This window comes from Sciurus carolinensis, chromosome 6 (assembly GCF_902686445.1).
Source record: "Sciurus carolinensis chromosome 6, mSciCar1.2, whole genome shotgun sequence".
Lineage (NCBI taxonomy): Eukaryota > Metazoa > Chordata > Mammalia > Rodentia > Sciuridae > Sciurus > Sciurus carolinensis.
The window spans coordinates 10,767,259-10,781,883 of record NC_062218.1 but is presented as its reverse complement, the minus strand read 5'-3'; the positions used below and the strand labels follow the sequence as shown (position 1 = coordinate 10,781,883).

The 14,625-nt window shown below is 34.2% G+C and overlaps 1 non-coding gene across 1 annotated transcript; it reads right to left on the bottom strand.

Annotated features, from left to right (window-relative positions):
- Positions 1-12,935: 12,935 nt before the first annotated feature.
- On the bottom strand, positions 12,936-13,016 carry Trnar-ucu (transfer RNA arginine (anticodon UCU)). The gene has a single exon. It is a non-coding gene; the product is annotated as a tRNA-Arg (tRNA).
- Between the last annotated feature and the right edge of the window lie 1,609 nt (positions 13,017-14,625).

Genomic DNA, 14,625 nt, shown 5'->3' with positions numbered 1-14,625 from the left:
ACCAACTTACTGAAGAAGAAATGATCAGCATTAATGACAACAGAAATCATGTTTGATGAAACTCACAGGGATAAAGGATCGGGAAAAATGTGTGTCTGTGGGAAAACATGAAGTCCTGAAGGAAAGGAGATACATGACATTTTTTTCTGTATTTTATTAAAATTAGGAACCCCAAAATGTGAAAACTGAACAAATCACAAACAAAAACAATCAAAATGCTAGGAGAAAGTATGCTAGGTTGAGTCAGAATTGAATTGTTTGAATGAAGAGAAAATGGTAAGAGGAACATCTTAAGAAAAGCAAGAACACACATGAGGAAAACCCTAGAGTGTAGTGACAAGTGACTTCTTCCTAGAAAAAAAAAATACAAACTAGAAGATTGTAGGTTGATATTTTTTTAATCGTGAAATATAGATCTCTTCCTGGAAGAAGTCCACAGGTAGGAAAACACCTTTCTAAAATATAGGAAGATCCAGCCTTACTCAGATACAGGAAAGCTGTCAGAAAGAATTCACCCACAAACCTAACTGTAGGAAATGGCCAGGAAATCCTTCAGAGAGAAAGTGAGGCTGATTCTACGAAAAGGAATGGCTACCATGGGAAAGCTAAGAAGGTGGTCAACAAGGTGGGTAAACATAAAGTATTCGGACTGGCTTTGGAGTTCAGTGTAGGGTGCTTGCTTAGCACATGTGAGACACTATGTTCAAATAAAATAAAGCTATTGCGTCCATCTACAATGAATAATAATAATAATAAAAATAATAATAATAATAATAATTGGAAGCAGGTGGGGGCTCCCAGGAAGTGCTCATCATCACAAGACACCTGGACTTGGAAGTCTTTGCACTCTGATCCCCTAAGAAGACCACACTTGAGAGAACTGAGAACTGAGGTGGAGCAGAGAGTGCACCCATGGAAGAGGGTTTCCTTCCATAATAAACATCCAGCCAATGAGCACTATTGTTCAGAGCATTTAGGAGATGTCCCACTCACACAAAGAGATGTCTTCTGCCACTCCTGACTGTCCAGCAGCCCAGAAACCAGCAAGTTAGTCAAAATAACTGCCCATGCAGGCAGTCTAATAACTGTGTGCTAAACCAAAGTAAGGTGACTAACTCCTGAATAAAACATTGAAATGGGACCTAGGGTCTTCACCTTAATTGAAAAAATGTTGAAGATGCCACTGACAAATCACATATGAGAAAAAGAACCAAAAGTATAAAAAAATAAATAAAATGGATCAAAACCTGAACACGAAAAGGCAATTAATTAACACCAAGATGGGTCATAAGTTGCAATTATGCAACAATAATTTTAAAGTGATCATCATAAAAAAGACTTCATCAATAAGTTACACATTCTTGTCTCATAACATCACATATTTATTATTATTATTATTATTATTTAATTTAGTTTTTAATTTTTTACAGACTACATTTTGATTCATTGTACACAAATGGGGTACATAATTTCATTTCTTGATTGTGCATGATGTAGATTCATACCATTCATGTAATCATACATATACATAGAGCAATGAGTCTGTCTCATTCCACCATTTTTCAAACCCGCTTCTCTCTCATTTCCTTCTACATATTCTAAAGTTCCCCCATTCTTCTCTCATTCCCCAACCCCCAGCCCCCCATTATATATCATTCTCCTCTTATCAGAGAAAACATTGGCCTTTGGCTTTTTGGGATTGACTTATTTCATGTAGCATGATATTCTCCATTTTCATCCATTTATTTGCAAATGCCATAATATTATTCTTCTTTATGGCTGAATAATATTCCATTGTATATATATATACCAGAGTTTCCTTATCCATTCATCTGTTGAAGGGCATCTAGGTTGGTTCCACAATCTAGCTATTGTGAACTGAGCTGCTATAAACATTGATGTGGCTGTGTTACTGTAGTTTGCTGATTTTAGGTTCTTTGGGTATAAACCGAGGAGTGGTATAACTGGGTCAAAAGGTGGATCCATTCCAAGTTTTGAAAAACAAAAGAATGGGAAATAGCAACTAGGAAATAAAAAGTATGAAAAAAAAAAGTGGAAATTGTAGGACTGAAAACCACAATATGAAAAGATTAAAAAAATATTGCTGACCAGATTCAGTGTCGGGTGGAGATACTAAAGATACAAGCAGTGAGGAAAGATCAATATAATTAACTCAAAAAAGAGAAAGAAAAGAGCAAGAAAGAAAAGATCAAAAAAGAAAAGAAAGGAGTCCAAGGACTTGTAGGACTGTAACACAGGGGCAGCTTTCACAACATTAGGGTCACAGGAAAGAAAAGGGAGTGGGCTTGAAAGAGAATTTGAAAAATATGAATGGAGGCTTCTAGAATTTGGCAAAGGACATCCTCTGTTGTCCCCCCTCATCCTCCCCTGCTCTTCCCATTCCTTTCCTCTTCTCCATGTTGCCCTGTTACTTTCATGTCACCTGCAGCCCCCCAGAGCCCACCGGGGAGGGGAACTTGATGTTTGTCTTTCTGAGTCCACCTTAGCATGCTTGACACCGGGGCTCCAGTTCCATCCATTTTCCTGCCAATGACATGAGTTTGCTCTTTATAGCTGAGTAATACTCCATTGTGTGCATGGACCACATTTTCTCTATTCATCCAGCCATTTAGATAGTTAGAAGAACACTTTGAAATGGTTAGAAGAAAACAGGTGAAATACTTCAAGACATAGGCACATGCAAGAACTTCCAGAATAGGATTCCAAGAGCTCATGAAATAATAGCAGGAATTAAAAACTGGGATTGCATCAAATTAACAGTTTTTGTACAGCAAAGGAAACAATCGACTGAGTGAAGAGACAACCTGCAAAGTGGGAGAAAATGTTTTCCAGCTACTTCTCTATTATTATCTAGGATAGAAAAAGAACTCAAAAAATTGTACACCAAAAACTATAAAAAAAAATCCTCTCAATAAATGGGCAAATTAACTGAACAAATACTTCTCAGAAGAAATAAAAATGGCCAATAATAATATGAAAAAAACATTAAACCTCTTTAGTCATCAGGGAATTGCCAATCAAAATCAAACTGAGATTCTATATCACCCCATATCATGCTGGATACAAAAAGCAATAAATGCTGGCAAGGACCCTGGGGAAAAGGAGATCTTGTACACTGTGAATGGGAATGTAAATGAGTACAGCTACTACAGAAATAAGTATGCATATTCTTCAAAAAACTAAAAATATAATCACCATATGGTTCATCTGTAGCATTCCTTGGTATATATCCAAAGAAATTAAAGTCAGCATACGGACAACAGACCTGCACATCCCTGTTTACCAAAGCAGTACCACAATAGCCAAGCATACCGTCAGTCATGGGAACACCAATCATAATAAGCTTCATGAATCCATGCCAGGATTCATCATATTTATATCTCTAAAAACAAAAGGCAAAGCAAAACATGTTGAGCCAGCTACAGAGAAATGACAAATTGCCCATAGGGTAAACCAACTTGCATGGCAGTAAGTCAGAAGACACATCTGGACATACCAGTGTAACGGGAGATGGTGAGAACCCTGACTGTGCTCAGGGGCATAAAAACCACCCCTTGGGATAACATCCTGTGGAAAGGATGCAAGCAGGCACTAAATGGTACACAGAATCTCCAGGACTGGCTGCAAACCAATGTATGAATCAAGAAGATACAAAAAGTTAAAAAATTACAAAAAAAAAAAATCTAAGGTTAAGAAACTTCACAAATTAATTTTTATTTAAATGAAAAACTGAAAATTATATAGTTTGAAGAAAATTTCTAATCAATTGGCCCCATGAACAAAGCCCATAAGTCCCCAATGAAATGTAATCTAAAAAAAAAAAAGATAATAAGTTACAGTCTAATCTGATTCCTTTCCAAATTGAAACCACCTAGTTTGTGGTATTTTGATATAGAAACTCAAGCAGCTTATAGTGATAAAATAATTGAATAGAAATATTTTTTTTTTTTTTTACTTTTTCTCCTTTTATTCTTAAATGTTATGACAATATGATATCTTATGCTGGTTGTAAACAGTAATACAATTAACATTTAGATAGAATTATATTGAAAGACGGCAAACAAATATAAACTATGACTTTGCAAGGTACACTCTTCATTCAATGTCTGTTTTATATTCTTGTTAATGACACTGTAACATAAATCTGCAGTAAGGGAGAACAAGCTACTGATAGATGTGAGACATGGCTGACCCTTTTTTACATCATACTGAGTGCAGTCAGTCAGGGATGGAAGAATGTAACTGAAAAGTTTTGTATGAGTAAAGTTCTGGATTTCTCCAAACTTTTTAGTGAAAAAAGAATAACTAGAAAACAGCATGAATGTTTATTCTAGACTCATGAAAGTTTCTTAAAAACATACTTAAAATTTTCAAACTCAGATTTTCATATATTTTATCTGGGCATACATCACACACTTTTATTGGATATAAGTTTATGCTAATTAAATATATAAATAAATGAAATTGTTGCAACTGACCACAATAATACAATGGGGATAACATGAGGCAGATATCACTAAAAACAGAAAAATATTACACAGTTCAAAATTCAGTTAGGATTTTTAGGAATCTGTCTGGCTATCACCTCTTTTATATATCTTACATAAAATGGTATATAATATCTTAAAATACATATCCCATATTATTTGGGTCTTACATAGGTATATCAACAAATCTAAATAGGAAACAGCAGAACTCATTATGAAACAGTGAAGTTTCATCTCAGACATAAATTAGAGTAAAATCTCCATTATTACTTCATCTAGTAAACCATGTAGTGAATATACTTGGCAATATATGTAGATAAGGAAAAATATGTGTAGTAATCATCTTATAAATATATACTTATTTACCATCAATACATTTCAAGAAATTATATCTATAGGAAATTTTCTAAAAGGCAATGTCCATTTATGTTAATGTATTTTATATCAGTAAACATATGGAAACTTATGAAAATAAGTTAGGGAAATGAAAAACAAATAAAAATACATACCCACTATAATCACTAATTGTATAGTGAAAATACCAAGTAATTATAAATGTATTAAGGAATCCTATTCTAGTAGATATATATTGTATATATATCTATATAATATATTTGTATGATATATATGCTTTTATATATTATATATGTTATATAGATATTTACCCTTTTGAAAGCAATTTGGAACACAAATCTTTAATATATATTTTACTCATGGTGATATTTTCTACAGAAGAGATGCTCAGGAAAACAAATAACATGCTATTTATAATTATTAACAACTGGAACAACTCAGTTGTCCATTCTGATGAATGTACACCTAATATTTGGCATGTATCTCTAAATGCACAGAATGGTGAAAATAAACACAGCTCAGCCTTATGAGCAGAATCTTTAGAAAGTTTGTGCCAGACACAAACATATGGATTCAACCTGATTCCACTTTGCACTGCTGTCCAAAACAAGCAAAACCAACCACAGAGCTTGTGGATGTTAAGGAATCTGTAGTTGAGAGGAAATGCAAATAGATGCAAAATATGCAGTGAATAATTGTCTCAAAAGTCAGAAAAAAGGAAATAACTAGGTGTGCAAAACACATGAAAAGTTTTTATTCTTCATATAGCTGGAGGCTGCATTATTTTCCATTTTCTGACAATCCTGTGTCAGTATATGCATATTTTTATACATAGGTAACCGGACTTGAAAAGACAAGTTTTAAATGTTTGCTGTGCTCATTACAAAGCAAACTTTAAGGAGAGTATTAATTCACTAGTTAAAATTCAAAATAACCAGTAAATTAAAAAAGAAAAAGAAGTTTGAAATGGCAAATTGGGGAAGTTCTGTTTCATCCACACTTACTAGAAAAATATATACTTTAGAAAATGTCTGGGACAATGGTGAATTCTTCCAACTAAATAGATGAACAGTCTTGGACTAATTTCAAGAGCTCTACCATATAGCATGACCACTGTAATTAATAATGAACTGCTGAATACTTGGCAAATGCCCAGAGAGCAGACTGTGTGTGTTCTTACCACACAAGAAATATAGTCATCATGTAAGACAATGCACGCACTAGTCCTCTTGACGTAACCCTTCCACTGCACATATGAACACCATGTGGTGCACAGCAAGTATGTGACATTTTTATCTGCCAATTAATAAGATCTCAATTTAGCTTCTGAAAGGAGATGCATGGTCAACAAGATTGCTATGAATAATACTGCACCGTGATCCTATAAAGTGTCAGTTCAAATCAGAAAATAACTCACTTTTTGATTCCTTATCATATGAAGTTCATTTATAATATGAAATTTTATTTCTGTTATTAATAGGAAAATCACCTACTCTAAGTCCATTGTCAAGATTTCATTCTCTATGTTACTGCTCTTTCTGGCAGCTGTGTCATATAATCCTTAAATAATTCACATAAATTTTAGTGTGCAAAACACGTTGTGATAAATGAGACTAATAAATGGGTGGTTTACACACAGAATGTAGACAGAACTGAATCGCCCTGTGCATCTTATATTCAGACAATCTACCCAGGAGGAATTTTAATTACATATAAAATATTAACTATGTAACCTTTTTTCACCAGAAAGATGCTTATAACTCCAGATATAAATCTCTGTTTTCTAGATCTCCTAAAACAGGATGTGAATGATAGCCATATTAAATGATCAAAAACACTTAAATATAATACAAAGTTGCTGTTTATAATGAAACACATATATCCTCACATGTGCATAATTATACTATTCAAATGTTTAGTAAGTACTTTGATTTTCTCACTTTCAGTTACTACTTTTGTTAAATCACTAATCCCATAGTGGCAGTATTTGAGACTGTTAAAATTCAGTAGTTTATGATGAATGCCAGATTATTAGCATCACATCTTATGATGTTTCATATGCATCCATTTTTCACCTTTATTCTTTTACTTTTGGTTTTCTCTTTTACCTTTTATTTTTAAGGGTTTCAAAAGTATATTTAGATGACATAAGACACAATTTCCAAAAATTTTCTCTTTTATTTTTCATAGTACAATTCTGGGTGTTTTACTACAAGGGGATTATATCCTTGTGAGCATGTGTTTTTTATTTTACTGAATCTACATTTTCAAGCAACGTTACATTTCTTCACATATTTGAAAGCCATCTGTTTCATGATGTTTTGAAAAACTAAAATACAAGCATGGTGTGAAAGTGTTGGAGAAGAAACGTCACCAGTCAGGTGAATTTGCCACCTGCCACACATGTGCCAACTGCATGGACAAGAGAATAGGTTGTCATTGTCATTTCCCTTATCAGACTACTTGGACATCCAAGCCTGCTTGGTCAGGGTGGTAAAAATCCCAATGTTTTCCAAAAGGACAAATCACTGATTTTAGCACACTGCAAAAAGAGAAATCCTATCTGAAATATGATTATCACTTCTCTGGGCTGACTATTCAGGAAACTTGAGCTATGTGATGTGTTATAACTGATAACACATTCTTCACTGCTTTTGAAATTTTGCACCCATCAGCCATCTCACTTCTGCGTGATGATTTCTCTCATTCAGTTACAATTCCGGATCCCTTAACCCTTGGTGTATTCTTATACTAAGGACCATGGAGGCACAAGGGAGTTACTCCCTGGGCCCCTGCAGATTCCTGGGTAGGTGCAGCCCTGTGAGGAGTACCATTCATCACAGCTATGTTTTCTCTTTACCATCGGGTTTAATTCATAAGCTTTTACCGGGGCTTACTGTTGAATGAGAAGTGGTTTACCTGCCCTAAGGTCTTCCTAGAATACAGAAGTGGAGTGGATTTTTTTTTTTTTTTTTTTTTTTTTTTGGTTATTGTTGTTGTAGATGGATACAGCGCTTATTCTGTTTATTTATTTAGTTGTATGTGGTGCTGGTGTTCGAACCCAGTGCCTCACAGTGCCAGGCAAGTGCTCTACCACTGAGCTACAATCCCAGACCCAGAGTCTCTTTAAATAGTGTCAAATTTACACCAACATTCTTTCCTGTGAGACCTGAATGATTTCTGCATGGTACTGAATGAAATACCTATAGAAAACTGAGAGTTAGCTTTTATAAATTGTTGGAAGGAAAGAAATGTCAGAGTCTAGAACTAATGGAGAAAAGTAAAGCTAATGCTCTAGGCAAGGACTTACATGCTCCTTTTGTCCTTGAATTTTATGATCAGGCATCATTGTCTTGTTTTCCTGGTTTGATGGATTGAATACAAATCCTCATATCAGCACACATTTGTTGCTTTGCTCCGAGTATTCTCCATTATTTTTGAGGTTAGGTTGTACTTTCTCCTGGGTATGAAATAGATTTTATCTTGTTGCAAACGCAACTATACTCTTTCATGAAAGTGATCCAAATAAAATCTTTAGTTTCCAGGTGAAACTTGAATATAGATGTGCAAATGTTACACTATACTTTTAAAAATGAACTCATTTGCTTCCGTTGTACTTGATTCCTGTTTCCTCAAACTGTGGCAGTCTAACTGATCTCATGAAGCCATGAGATGGTTTTCCCAACCCAACTACGGGCAGAAGATTCCTGGGACTCAGAACAGTTCAAGATAATTTCAACTTTTAGGTACCCCTGTTGTACTAATTTGTTTTCAGAGGATCCAATTAAATCTATTTGGAGTAATATAAATTATCTTTGGAATCTAGACAAAAGCAAGTACTTGAAAATGAAATTTAGAATAGATATTGATGTTGTTTCCTGGTCATCAGTTTCACTTGATTGCAAAATCTCCAAATGGAAAGCCAAAAGTCTTTTTTACCACTGTAGATACAGCTGTGTTTTTCCAAATAGTAATTTAGCACAAAAAAAAAAAAATTTCAGAGACACAGGTTTATTTAGGAAAGCAGATACACAATCAGGAGGAAATGTGAGCCATCTCAAGAGAGAGACATCTTTTAGGGTAAAGGAAGAAATACACATTTCATGGAGAAGGCAAGTCATCTCCAGAGGGAGAGACGACCTCAAAGTCCTAATTTTGATTGTGAGTTGATTGTTTCTGTGGGGAACCCTCATAATTCTACCTAGAAAGGATATTATTTTTCTTTTTGCATTCTCATAAATGTTACAATGTTCTAAATTTCTATAGTACCAAAGAATGAAGGATATGAAGAAATCAGTTACTTGAAATGGCTCTTTTGAAATTTTTTTATTTGTTCTTTTCAGTAAACCATAACAGTAGAATGCATTTTGACATATACATACATGGAGTATAACCTCCCATTCTAGTAGTTGTGAATGATGGAGTAAGTGTTCCAGTATTCATATATGAACATGGAAAGTGATGTCCAGTTCATTCTACTGTCTTCTCTCCTCCCTTCCCTTCATTCCCATTTGTCTAATACAAAGTACTTCAATTCTTCCCTCCCGCCCCCATGGTGTGTTAGCATCCACATATCAGAGAGAACATTTGGCCTTTGGGTGTTTGAGATATGCTTATTTCACTTAGCATGATAGTCTCTAGTTGGAAATGGCTCCTTTTAATGATCTCAGTTGTATACTATATTGGCTCTTCCTTGAAGGATATATTTTACACAAAAAAATGCTATTTTGAAGTATTTTAGAGTTACAGAAAGTTGCCTAGTATATGGAATTCCCATACTTAACAAAACAAGTTTGCCTGCTGCCAACTTCTCATATTGCTATGGTACATTTTTCAGAACTAAGAAAACAAATAAAACATTTGTCAGGGCATTGGTTAATTCTTGTTTATGAAACTGTAAAGCTTACTTGGATTTCATTCCATCTTCCCTAATGTTCTTTTCCTGTTCCAGAATCCCACCCAGGATGACACTTCACATATAGGCATCATACCTGCAGGTCTCTGATTTCTTCACAGACTTGTTCTTAAAGATCTTGATAATTTTGAAGATACTAGACTGGTATTTTATCGAATGGCCTCAGCTTGAGCTTCCTGATGCTTTTCTGATGACTACACAGTCGTCAGCTTCACAGTGGGAAGACTACAATGGTGAAGCTCCTTCTTATCACATAGATGCTGCTTTTTAATTTGATAGTTTCTAATATAAAGGTCAGAGTTTATAACTTTCCTTTTAATTTAACACAATACATAAATAAAAGCTATGTGAAGAGTGAATTTGGATAAAATGTATTTTTAAAAGATATAATGTAAAAATAAAAACTGTTAGTAATAAAACTATTTCCTCCCCAATGGAGAAGTGGCTTAGTGGTAGAGTGCTTGTCTAGCATTTATGAGGCTGTGGTTCAATCCCTAGTACTGCAACAAAAATTCTTCTATATAATTAAACGATTGCACCCAGGATTTTAAAATACTTTTTAAAGTTTAAGCCCTAAAGATTAAAAAACAAATCAAATCTGCACAATTAGGCAATAATATAGTTACCATTAAACTCAAGTTTACAAATTTTCCTAGGAAAACTTAATATGAATACATTCAAATTTTTCTCTATAGGGATGAGGAAAAAAATCTCTCTCAGATTCATCCAATATTTCCTCACCTGGGAAAACAGTATTGTAAGTCTCCATGTGAAGATTAGGTGGGGCATGGGGAAACTATTTGTAACGATTTTTCAAACTTCAGAACTTCCTGGTAATTGAGAAACCACTTCAGTGGGTAATAAAATTTGCAAATAGAAGGTTTAGATCCTGTAAGCATAAGTTTCCCTTAACGTGCCTTGTAGAGTAAGCAGTATAGGTATTTGTGTAAACCCATTTTGTACTTTTTGTTTTAATTTTTGGAATACAGATTTCAGAATAATATTGATGTATATACTATCTAAATATTAGAGTGTTGATTGAATAGAGTTCTGGACTTGACAAAACATTTAGGACACATCGACCTAAGAGCTGTATATAAAGTCATGAGGGTAGGTAGAACATGAAAACATGCTTTTGACCTTTCTTTGAGAAACTTACTCATTGTTACAATGCTTTCATAATTTCACTTGCTTAAGAAATAATGAATTTAAATTAGATTCACTTTAGAAGGGTCTCTAACATATTAGACATAAGAAACACTGGAGCAACCCCAAAAAGAAAACAGTATCGACACTTCATGTTCTAAAATAAGTGAAGAAATGTTTCTTTGGAACAGAAAAAAACTTTCACAATCAGAAATCAAGAGCATTGTAAGGATCTGAGTACATTCTTCAGGCACTTAGTATTCACGTTTGATAGTAATATTTATATAACATTGAATATATGACACTCACTGCTGTAAAGATGTTACGTGCCTTAGTATGTTTTAATAGCACTGCGACCCTAAAACATGGGTGTGCTTTTGACTGTTACAGATGAGTTAGTGAGCCTGTGACGTTAGTGATTTGTTCAACATCGTACCCATCCAGGTTTCTGAATCTCAGGATGATGACTGCCTTCAGGATTGTTGTCTTGTGCATTGCAGGAGTTCGGCAGCTTCCCTGCCTCTACTTGCTAGAAGCCAGTTGCAACAGCTTGCATTGGTTGTGACAACTAAAAAGTGACTCAGGATATTACTAAATGTCCTCTGGGACTAGTTTCCTTCCTATTAGAGAGCAATTAGTTTGCATTTGCCAACTATGGGAGAGATTAATATCAAGAATGGAGCCCGATGTTGACATACTTGGGTAAGGCAGAGGTCAAATAAATCTTTTAAATTTTAAATATGTTTTAAATTAAACATATATATGAATACATATATATATATACATATATATACATATATATATATATAGTATTTCTTGCATTATACTTTGTGTTACATATTGTGCTATTGTAGAGAGATGGTTTGAGTGTACCCCTAAGGTTTATGTGCTGGAATCATGGACCTCGGTGTGGTTATGTTGAGAGGTAGTTAAGAGGTGGACGTTAAAGGAAAGTGGTTAGATCATTGGGAGCGTGCTGTTGGAAGAGATTAATATTATTAGACTTCAATGTGTGAACTTTGGTGGGACACTCTCAACCCATAGTAATTATATACTACTTATTTGTATATAAATTGCAACAGGTGGTGTGAAAACATATTTGATACGATTAGAAGAGGTTAACTAGTGATGTTGAGAAACCCAAACAAGTTTAAACAAGTCAATAGCTAAGAATTTCATTATTTATTTAAGGCCCAAAGTCTCCATGGTAGTATACATCAATAATCCAAGAAATTTTTAGATTCATTAATATATGTAGGACCTCAGAAAGAATGAAATCACAAAACCCTTCTTATCTTTCTATACATGAAATGTATGTGCATTTATAACTTTAAAATTAGATAAATCAAAGTAATTATTAGAAGAGCAGCAAGTTAATTAATCAAAACACTCATGTAAAGTGTAACATTTTAGGAGATATAGGTCACAGGCCCTAATCTCATTATCTGCAATTCAAGTCCCAAGAAAGACACATTGTAGAAATCTCCCCACGATTCTCCTTGAGGGCTGTTCTCCACATCCTTGCCAACACTTGCTGTATTCAGCCTTTTTGATAATTGCCATTGTTACTGGACTGAGGTGATAGATCATTGCTGTTTTGATTTGCATTTCCCCGATGATTAGACTTGTCAATTTTTTAAAATGTAACTGTTAACCATTTCTAATTCCTCTCATAAGAATAGGAAGAATGGTGGTCCCCAGGACCTGGAAGGGGTGGAAATGAAACACTGACCAATGGTTAGCACGCTATAGTGAGGAGGGAGAAGTTCTGGAGGGCTAGTGATAGTAGGTGACTATAGACAATGATAACGTACTGTACCTTTAAAAAAGGCTAGAGGAAAGAATTCTGAACATTTTCATTATAAAGAAATTATTCATATTTAAAGAGACATTTAACCTGATTCAAACATACACTTAAATATGATTTAAAACATCATAGGACACATGCCCATTAATATGTCTTTATTTATTTATTTATTTATTTATTTATTTATTTATTTATTTATTTATTTTTTGGGTGCTGGGGATCGAACCCAGGACCTTCTGCTTAGAAGGCAAGCACTCTACCGACTGAGCTATCTCCCCAGCCCCAATATGTCTTTCTTTTGATTAAAATAAATTTGAAATTTAAGGAAAGGACACCTTTATAGAGGATATTTCTTTGGCATAGCTTGACAAGAGCAAAAAGAGGATTGTATGTTTTGTTTCATGATTCTTTACTGACTTTTGGTGAATTTTCTTATTTAACCAATTTATCATAATTCACTTTAGGATAAACACTTTTCTTTTTTTAATCTTCCTCTGTTTGATGTCACTGATGTTTAGCTGGGGTGTGAATTTTCAAGGTCAAATTCCAGAATTCTACTAGCTAGCACAGAGAGAAAAGAGCAACATTAGAGATGCTGATAATCTAATAATAGGAAGAGAAACTGCAGGAGATAACTATAACAAAGGACAAGAGCTCCCTGGCTCTTGGCAGTGAGAATCTTTTTTGTACATATTTGTGTATAATTCTGTTTCTCTCACTCCTCAGGGTGAATGAAGTGGGGCTCATATCAGCAAAATAGAGATTCCTTAAGTGAGGAGGCCATGCCTCAATCCTCAGACGCCTCCAGACACCTCCCGTCAAGCACTGTTGAAAAGTACACGTTACCAGAGCCTTTTTTCCTTGCCTGTAATTGACCTAAAGAGAAAAAAAAATATATAATGTCTAATGTAATGGTTCTGCATGGTTTTTGTTATTCTCTAAGCAATTGCTCTCTTTGTTTTATGATCCCAATCATCTAAGTATTTTGGTTTTTTATTATCATGTGCTGTGGTTGAACATAACCACATCTGTTTCAAGGAGTTTTATACAACCATTCTATCACCCAAGTTCATGTTATCCCTAAATAGTCGCTTCAGAAGTGGAAAACGGCAGGTGGAACAGAAGCTCAAGATGACCCACCGAGTAGAGGACCTGCTGCACTTCCGGCTGCTGAGCATCACCTGATAATAAAGTTACTCAAAGTATTAAACAAAGATCTTTTGTCCTGGAAATGCAGCTTAGATTATTCTGTTTTTATTATTCTATCACTATTCCATTTGTATATCAGATAATCAGTGAAGAGAGACCAGGTTAGTACTTAATGTTTCAAATGTACACTTTAATGAGGATCCCAGTTCATTGGCCAATTCTGAGGAGAACAGAAAAATTAACTGCCATCATGAAGTTTGTACACTAGCCAGAAAAATTTTAAATTATGAGAGATTGTAATGCATTTTTTAACCACATTCTTAAAATCATTTTGTGATAAGCAGATTAATATAATTAACAGTGTTCTGTACAAGATAAGAATTTATGCAAGTGTACAGTTTGAACATGGGTGTTTTATTTTGGGTATAATTTTGTTGACATGATCATCATTTTCTCAAGAAACAACCATTTTCCTCACAGATATACAAAACCACTGAGTTAAGCCAAGTGTCTTAACAAGAAAGAATATCAAAATCAACATATGACCATGTAAATGAAGTGTAATATCCTAATTGTGTTGCACTGAATATTATGCAAAATAAATAAAGCCCTTCTACTTTCTTAAAATCAATAACTTCTTTGATTAAAAATGTTATGTCAATAGTTGTAGTTTATGAAAAATAATTGCTTTATTCAGTTGGGGTACATACATAGAAAGATAGTGTACTTTTCCTAATAAAGAAGAT